Source organism: Brassica oleracea, chromosome C9, assembly GCF_000695525.1.
Source record: "Brassica oleracea var. oleracea cultivar TO1000 chromosome C9, BOL, whole genome shotgun sequence".
NCBI lineage: Eukaryota > Viridiplantae > Streptophyta > Magnoliopsida > Brassicales > Brassicaceae > Brassica > Brassica oleracea.
The window spans coordinates 7,463,895-7,472,533 of NC_027756.1; the positions used below are offsets into that span (position 1 = coordinate 7,463,895).

Below are 8,639 nucleotides of genomic sequence, written 5' to 3' on the forward strand. Positions count from 1 at the left end.
ATGTCGTGGAGGATCAAACAAAGGCAACCCACCAACGAATTCCCATGGATCACCAGAGCATTTTTTTTTCTCAGGTACAGTCTGTCTTGCAACAGCTAATGACCTCAGTCCACGCAGTGCGTACTTATCGATTGCTAAGTGATCTTTCTTCCTTAGATCAGCTCTTGTGTTGTAAAGATCAAGAATCTGAAAATCATCAAAAAAAAATGTTTTAAAGGTTAAATCATTGAAGAGAAACAATTCTAAAATTTGAAGAGGTAAAACAAAATTAGTTCTTAGGTACCTGCTCTGGAACCTCCCTTTGCTTACTCGGTGCCAGTCTCCATTACTCCAGAGCTTGTCCTCACATCACTTTTAACTCCCTAAGCAAGAGGAAAGCAATAATAAGAGAATAAGTCTCCAAGTCATAAACTATAGCATTTGTTGTAGCGTCCAGAATTTGGCAAATACCTTTCCAGTTTTTATATCAACAACAGTGGAAACCTGAAGGCGAGGTCGGGCGATTGCTTTTAAGTATTCACATTCCTGCCGATCATACAAATCAGGAGAACAAAAGAAAAGTTGTTTAAAGGCAAGACAAATAAGGATAATAGCCATTTTAATAACTTTTATGATAAATGTTATTAGAACTGAGTCTAAGGGTTGGTTTCTCCTTCAAATCTTAATCTTTTCCGATCATGATAAAAAAAAAGTTAAGGATACTTAGTAATATGCTACTCTGGAAATATGATAAAAGTAACAAATCATTTTATAATTAGTGAACACATCCCCACCAAGTTTAACACAATGAATTAAACACTAACCTCTGGTCTTAGAAAGTTATGAAGCACAATAATTCGAGGCGACCAACTAACTACTTCAGGCTTGACCTGCACCAAAGCAAGTAAACATTCATTAGCTTGAAGCAAACAGAACTTGACCTCCTCGATCTCTTTTAAACAGCAGAGGTGTAAAAATAAAAATTTTGAGGGAAAAAAGAAACTAAGGATGAATAGAATTACATAGCCAAGACGTAACAGTTCTGCATCTTTGTCATTTGCCCACCAGGAAACATCTGAAAAATAAAAAATAAACGACGTTTGTATTAATCATCATTTTGGCTAGATTCAGATTAGTCAGAATGGAACCTATTGTGTCAACACCTATACGTAATCAATCATCATTTTGGCTAACCTCGAAGATAACGGGCCTTCTGACCTCGAAGCCCCCTTATGGATGGGAATCCAGTTCCTGAATTAGAAACAATAACTGAGAAACCAAAGGAAACCACGACAGAACATCACCACCAAGCATAGACTACAACTGATTTAGTGTTCTAAATTACACAACATATTAGTGTTTCCACTGCATTATCTCCTCTCTCTCAATCCCTTACAGAAAGAGCTCACACAGCCTTATTTTCTCAGTAATAATAAATCTCAGATTGAACATAACAAAAATCTCTGCCAAGAATCAAATACGTTCAGACAACAAAAAACATCTATTTCCAAAGAGACATCTACACAGAAACATAAACGTACAAAAGCATAGGGAAGAAAGAGGAGAATTACCGTACGAATCTTCCAATCTATTAACAAAGGCCAATTGTAAGTTTAAAGATTATCATTGATCATCAGGAGTGGTTTTAGGTAACGCAAGAAATCATAGGTTGGAGAAGACGAAGTGAAAGAGTTGAGGGGGAGAGAACCGTGAAACGTGACAGGAGATAGTTTTGGGCTGGGAATGGACTGGATTATATTTTTTACAGAGCCCACTCGAAATACCATTTCTAGTTCAGCTGAGCTGACCAGGCAAAAAAGAACTTCTTTATTGGTTGATTTTTTATTCTGATGTGGCAGCCTCACCATTGAGTATATCCTGCTTTTAGTATACTGTGAAACTTGACAGAAGATAGTTTTGGGCTGGGAATGGACTGGATTATATTTTTTACAGAGCCCACTCGAAATACCATTTCTAGTTCAGCTGAGCTGACCTGTCAAAAAAATAACTTCTTTATTGGTTGATTTTTTTATTCTGATGTGGCAGCCTCACCATTGAGTATATCCTGCTTTTAGTATTATAATGTATATATATGTTGTTGTGGAGTTTTATGTAATTTCACACATCCTCCTTGCATGATTCTGCTAATATTTTTTAAAAATAACCTCTACCTAATTATTATTCCATTTTTGTATATTCACCTAAATTGCTCTTATTTTATTTTGACAAGAGGTTATTGCCGTTATTTTTTTTATTTTCAATAAATAAAAGTTGATTGCGAGCCACAACAAAAATCTTACAAGACCAAGAACGAAGTGGAGGAAAGCTAGCGAATCAGCCTATCCTACGAATGTGTTAGAAAGCATCGTGTTATTGCTGTCTCTATTAAAAGTTTTTATTAACAACATGTTTGATGTATCATATGTTTCATGTAATCTGTTATATCAATAAAATTAAATGTTATAAAAAAAAAAAGTTGATTGCCAGCTGCAGGGGAGAATGGACGGCGAAGCGAATCTCTGACGCTGACATTAGAAAAAAATGTTGCAAGGGACAATAAAAAAGTGAAAAGTGTACTTCCGACTTATTAAAAGTTGCAAGGGACTATTAAAGAAATATTAAAATATATAATTTAAAATAGAAATATTCTAAAATAACACTAAATTTTTTTGTCACAAATAAATACTTTAAGAATCAAAATAACTAAAATATTTCATTAAATAGGTAAATATACACTTATATTCCCAATATTAATTAATTCAAACCTTAAGGTTTAGAGTTGAATAGTGAGATTTGGGATTAAGTTTTAAAATTTTTTAAAATAAAAATTAATATTAAAATTTTAAAATAGATTCAAAAAGTATTTCAAATTAAAAAAAGAAAATTTAAAAAAAATAAAAAAAAATTATAATAAAGTTCAAATTTGAAAACATATAATCTGAAACTATATAAAAAATTATTTATTATTTATTATTTATTATTTATTTTGTTTTTTTATTTGTATTTATATATCTAGGATATTAAGATTTTTTTACCTATTAAATAAAATATTTTGGTGGTTTTTATTACAAAAATAGACTTTAAGGAGAAATAAGGAATCATGTGTTGCAGTGCTCTTCTAGTTTTTACCTATTAAATGAAACATTCTAACGTTGACATTAGAAAAATAATGTGACCCAGTCAGCTAGTTTTTCTTCATGACTTCACCGCGAGGGTCTAATAGGGCTGGATATTATTACTCGTTACTCGCCTTAAACTCGTTACTTGATTCGTACCCGCCTTGAAAATTCAAGTACTCGGTATTGTCAAAACATGTAACAAGTCGGCAATTTTCATTACACCAAATCAGGTATCAAATACCATTATTATTTTTAATACTTGACTCGTTACGCCCCGTTACTTACTCCATTACTTGGTATTTGTTACATGATTTATTAAATACTTGTTTATATTTCTTTTTTCTTTTACTTGCATTTAGGATTAAACACAATACTCATTAATCTTCTTATACTTATTACTTGTTTCATATATGTCTTGATTTTTAAATATTCGTCATATAGTCAAGTATTATATAGTAACAAATATTAAAAATTTAACTACATGACTTGTTATTACCCGTTACTTGTTTAGAGAAGACATTTTTGTCATCGTAAAAATTATACAATGTTTATATATCAAAATATTCATATTTTTTTTTTATTTTTCTTCTTTATAATATGAACAAATATTTGGTTTAAATTAATTCACATGTTATGTTAAGTAGAATAAATAAAATAAACTTCCATGTCTTTTTCTAATAGGTTATTATTTAGTAAGTAGTTCTTAAATACTCAGAAAAATCTTAAATAGTTCACAAGTATTCGTAAATAGTTCACAAGTACTCGTAAATAGTAAGTAAGAAAGCGGGGCAAGTAATTTGCAAGTAATTCATTTTCGATCGAGTACTCGAAATAGCAAGTACTCGTTTTTAACAAGGCAAGTACAAGTCGGAAATTTTATTACTCGTACAAGGCAAGTCAAGTCGCAAGTACACAAAAAATAGCAAGTACTCGCCTTGTGCCCAGCCCTAGGGTCTATTGCTCTTCTATAAATACAATATTTCCTTCACTCTCCATATATTCATAACCTAAATTGTTAATATTCAATATTTTGTCTATATGTAACTATGATCTTGTTAAGAAAGATATCATGTGTGTATATAAAGTTTTGATGATGACATTTTTGCGTAATCCAAAGAGACATTTATGTTTAACAAGTTCTTGATAAAATTTTGTTGTAATAAAATGAAACTATGTGCAAGTTTTATGTAATAGAAGATGGTTTCTAATGGAGTAGTGGCACTTCTTTGACCAACTTGTTGACAGAACAAAATAATAAGTTTTCTTAATATTTTACTAATTAACTAATACATTGGTATACCACGTAACGTAAGTCCTGTTCTAAAACGTGTTCGGCGCCTGCTTATTCGTCGGAAAAACGTAACACGGTCACTCACCGTCATGAGACTGAAACGCTTAGTTAATCGGCTAAAAGTTAAAAAAAATATCACTATTTTAAAGATTTGGAAGTTAAAATCACAAGTTATGATAGAAATCTGATATATTTCGGTTTGAACTCTTAAGATTAAGAAGAAAAAAACTTTGAAATCGACCCACAAAAATGGAAGACGGCTGTAAAATTTGCAGATGAAAGGATGAACATAGGACATGTTATCATTTTATACTCATTAAACCCAAAAAAATAAAATAAAAACAGTAAAAGATGAGTCCTTTTAACATGATAGTTACCATTAGACCATGATGATGATTTATTAGAGCACACATAAGGGTCCTTTACCACGATAGTTACCATTAGACCATGATGATTTATTAGTTTATTTCATAAACAGTTTATTATATATAACTTTATTTTAAAATAAAAATGAATAAAAATAATAATTTCTGATTAAACCACTGTTAACCTCCGATTTTTTTATCTAGAGCTATGCTCAACTCGAACGTATAGATAACACCTAGCCAGTTTCCGAACAAGGAACACAAGTGGTGTGAGGTGTTACACATTGAATCCACCTGCTCAAATATCAGAACAGATATACTACCAGCAAATCTATCTCTCTCTTCTAAGATTATTTGCTGAGAACCATCACAAGCAAGAACAAAACATTGGGTGGGGGGGGGAGCTATGTAGTAGCTTCACATCTAAAGAGCTAAAAGGTTGAAACTTTACACCCTGAATCCAATCCAGGAGGCAATGAGTACAGAGAAGGGAGCTTTTCAACTCAACCGTATCCATAAGTTACATCTCGTTTGGCAACAACCGAGTCAAAGGATATTTCGACTCTTTCCTTCACAAGACACCTTGCTTCACCGTCTCCAAACACCAGAACTTTCCCCCGTGGGCACTGATTCGGTGCTCTGACTACCTGTTGCTGGAGAAGTTTAAGTGATGCGCCTCTTTTCAAGATCGAAATCACACCGATGAGTGGAAGCATGATCTTTGCAACCGAGCCTAAGAAGCCAATAATAACACCTGAGCCTCCGTTGGGATTTACCTTTCTGACATGTACTGAGCCAAACCCGTTTACATCAGACTTCTTATGCTTCGATGGTAAATGAGGATGAACATGGTAAGGAGGAAGGAGAAGATCGTTCTCATAATCAACTCTTTCACCAGCAAAAGTCGAAGCCTCGCGTAGCACTTCAAATTCTTTCCCTTTGTAGTCCTTGAGCAGTTGAGCTTCTCTCAATCAACATCTTCCTGCTGTAATCAATCTCAGAGAGAGCCACTTGCTTCTCATATTGTTGTCTTTGGCGAAGATTCTGGTTTTATTACAAGAAAACCAATCTATTACCATGAGGCAATAGATCTTATTACCAAAAAAATCATTTCCACATAAACTTAGAATTAAGACAGTGAAACCAATTCAAACTCAATCCACAAAAAGACATATAGAGGCAGATTGAATTTAGGGTTTCGAACCTGTAAAGCAGCAAGCTGGGATTCAAGAGATTCGAGAGCATCGCGTATACATAGAAGACCTTCAGCTTCTTCCTCGTCAGAATCCTTTTCTTGATTCCCAATAAACTCGTCTTTTTTTGCTGGAGAAGAACCATCCTTACGGCCGCCGGAGTGGACGTCATCACTGACGGCGGCGCTGGAGGTGTCGATACAATCACTGATCTTGAGCCTGAGCTCGGTGGCTCTGGCTAGAATTAAGCCGATCCCTTCTTCGTCTTCCATTTTCAGCAATTTCGAGAGTAAAAAAAATAGTGTGTGAAGGAGAAAATTGGGGGTTTAGGGTTTTTTTTTGTAAGATAGCGAGGAGAAGAGACAAAGTTTCGATTAGGAGTCGCCGAGAACAGAAGGCGTGATTGTGGTTGGCTGATGCTCAGATTTTCAGATTTCTTTCTGCTGATGTTATGCTTTCCCGGTTTTAATCAACGGCCACAATAATTCAATAATTCTTTATTTTTTTTGTTGTTCTAATATTCAGGAATAAGACATGCAACTTGCGCAGGTTGAATTTATATGAAAATTATTTAAAAATATATCGTATGAAAAATAAAATTTATATTCTTGATCGAATTAATATTTTTGGCCCTTAAACAATTTTTTAATTTTTTTTGTTAATTACATAATTTGTTTACTGATGAGCTGATCCCATTTAAAAAAAAAAAATTAGGTCAAAAAATCACTTATCGCATAAGAACCTAACGTCTGCCAGAGAATCTCAGGCTTACTATTTGGTTACAATGAAACTATGTCTGCTCGGTTTCATATCATGATTTAGCAATTTAAAAGTTAATTATGGTTATGAAAAGTTTTTTCTCATTATTGTGTCGTTTTTTTCATTTTGATTATTGTTCGATATAAATATTAACTTTTGAGTTTATTCTCATTTCGTTATATTATTTTGGCCTGAGATTTAGAAAATGTTTAAGGTTTAAAATTATTAAAGATATACATACTTAGGTTAAGATATGCGACTTGTGCTAAATAAATATTTTATATTTATTACTTATATTATGTTTTTCTGCATATTATGCAATAATCAAATAATAATTATATATTAAATAATTAAGAAATTAGTTACTATTATGTAATAAATTGGTTTGCGCATATAAATCAAACGATCGTTCTTGTTTATTCGCAATCATTTTAGGTTAAATAAATCAAAATAATCAAGGGGTTTTTGCCAAAACTAAACCACAACTTGATTTTAACCCCAAATCTATACCTAAACTTGAATCAAATGCAAAACTAAACTAAAAGCCTAGTGAAATTACAGCTCAGCCCCTTGTGACCAAACAAAAAAACAGAAGCCATTTTTACGAATATAGCCCTAGTAAATCGTCTGAGTCGTCTGAGATGTTGGAAGTCGTCTGGACGACTGAAGTGTAAGTCATCTGGTACCGGTTTATTTTAAAAATAATTTCTAAATCTTGTAAAAAAATATTTTGATGCGTGAAAAATAAAAATCAAGTAATTATAAACAGTTTTAAGTGATATAAATTAAGATATGATAAAATTGATTTGTTTTGAAGATAGATGAGTGGAAGTAGTGAATCATGAAATACTTTGGTTTAGGAGTTTGGCAAACATATGTTGTAGTATTGTATGTATTGTTAGGGTTAGATTTTGGAAAACTAAAATGTTTTTTTCAAAAATTAGTTTTCACCTATATGTGTTTATTTATGTGTATAGTAAACACTTTTCAAGTTTGATTTGATTTTATGAAGTCTTTAATTAGATAATTAAGTTTAGGGGTTATGTTTAGGGTGTGGACGACTTATATTTCAGTCGTCTGTTGAATAATTTACTCGGACGACTTACATTTCAGTCATCTGGTGAAGAAATTAAAACAGATGACTTACATGTAAGTCGTCCAAATATTCCCGCCTAAAATTTTTTAAAAAAATTATTTTCCCGCTTAAATAATTTAAACCAGACGACTTACTTGTAAGTCGTCTGGAAAATCTTCTATTTTAGTTTCCCGCTAAAAATATTTAATTTCCCGCTAAAAATATTAAACTCTTCTGGACGACTTACATGTAAGTCGTCTGTTTTAATTTCTTCACCAGACGACTGAAATGTAAGTCGTCCGAGTAAATTATTCAACAGACGACTGAAATATAAGTCGTCCACACCCTAAACATAACCCCTAAACTTAATTATCTAATTAAACACTTCATAAAACCAAATCAAACTTGAAAAGTGTTTACTATACACATAAATAAACACATATAGGTGAAAACTAATTTTTGAAAAAAACATTTTAGTTTTCCAAAATCTAACCCTAACAATACATACAATACTACAACATATGTTTGCCAAACTCCTAAACCAAAGTATTTCATGATTCACTACTTCCACTCATCTATCTTCAAAACAAATCAATTTTATCATATCTTAATTTATATCACTTAAAACTGTTTATAATTACTTGATTTTTATTTTTCACGCATCAAAATATTTTTTTACAAGATTTATAAATTATTTTTAAAATAAACCGGTACCAGACGACTTACACTTCAGTCGTCCAGACGACTTCCAACATCTCAGACGACTCAGACGATTTACTAGGGCTATATTCATAAAAATGGCTTCTGTTTTTTTGTTTGGTCACAAGGGGCTGAGATGTAATTTCACTAGGCTTTTAG

The 8,639-nt window shown here is 32.2% G+C and overlaps 1 long non-coding RNA gene and 1 pseudogene across 1 annotated transcript; both read right to left on the reverse strand.

The window, feature by feature from the left end:
* Positions 1-805: 805 nt before the first annotated feature.
* On the reverse strand, positions 806-1,231 carry LOC106317807. Its single transcript, XR_001265237.1, has 3 exons — positions 1,174-1,231; positions 1,002-1,054; positions 806-869 (listed from the first exon to the last, which is right to left on the reverse strand). It is a non-coding gene; the product is annotated as an uncharacterized LOC106317807 (long non-coding RNA).
* A 3,698-nt stretch (positions 1,232-4,929) lies between these two features.
* On the reverse strand, positions 4,930-6,220 carry LOC106315813 (annotated as a pseudogene).
* Between the last annotated feature and the right edge of the window lie 2,419 nt (positions 6,221-8,639).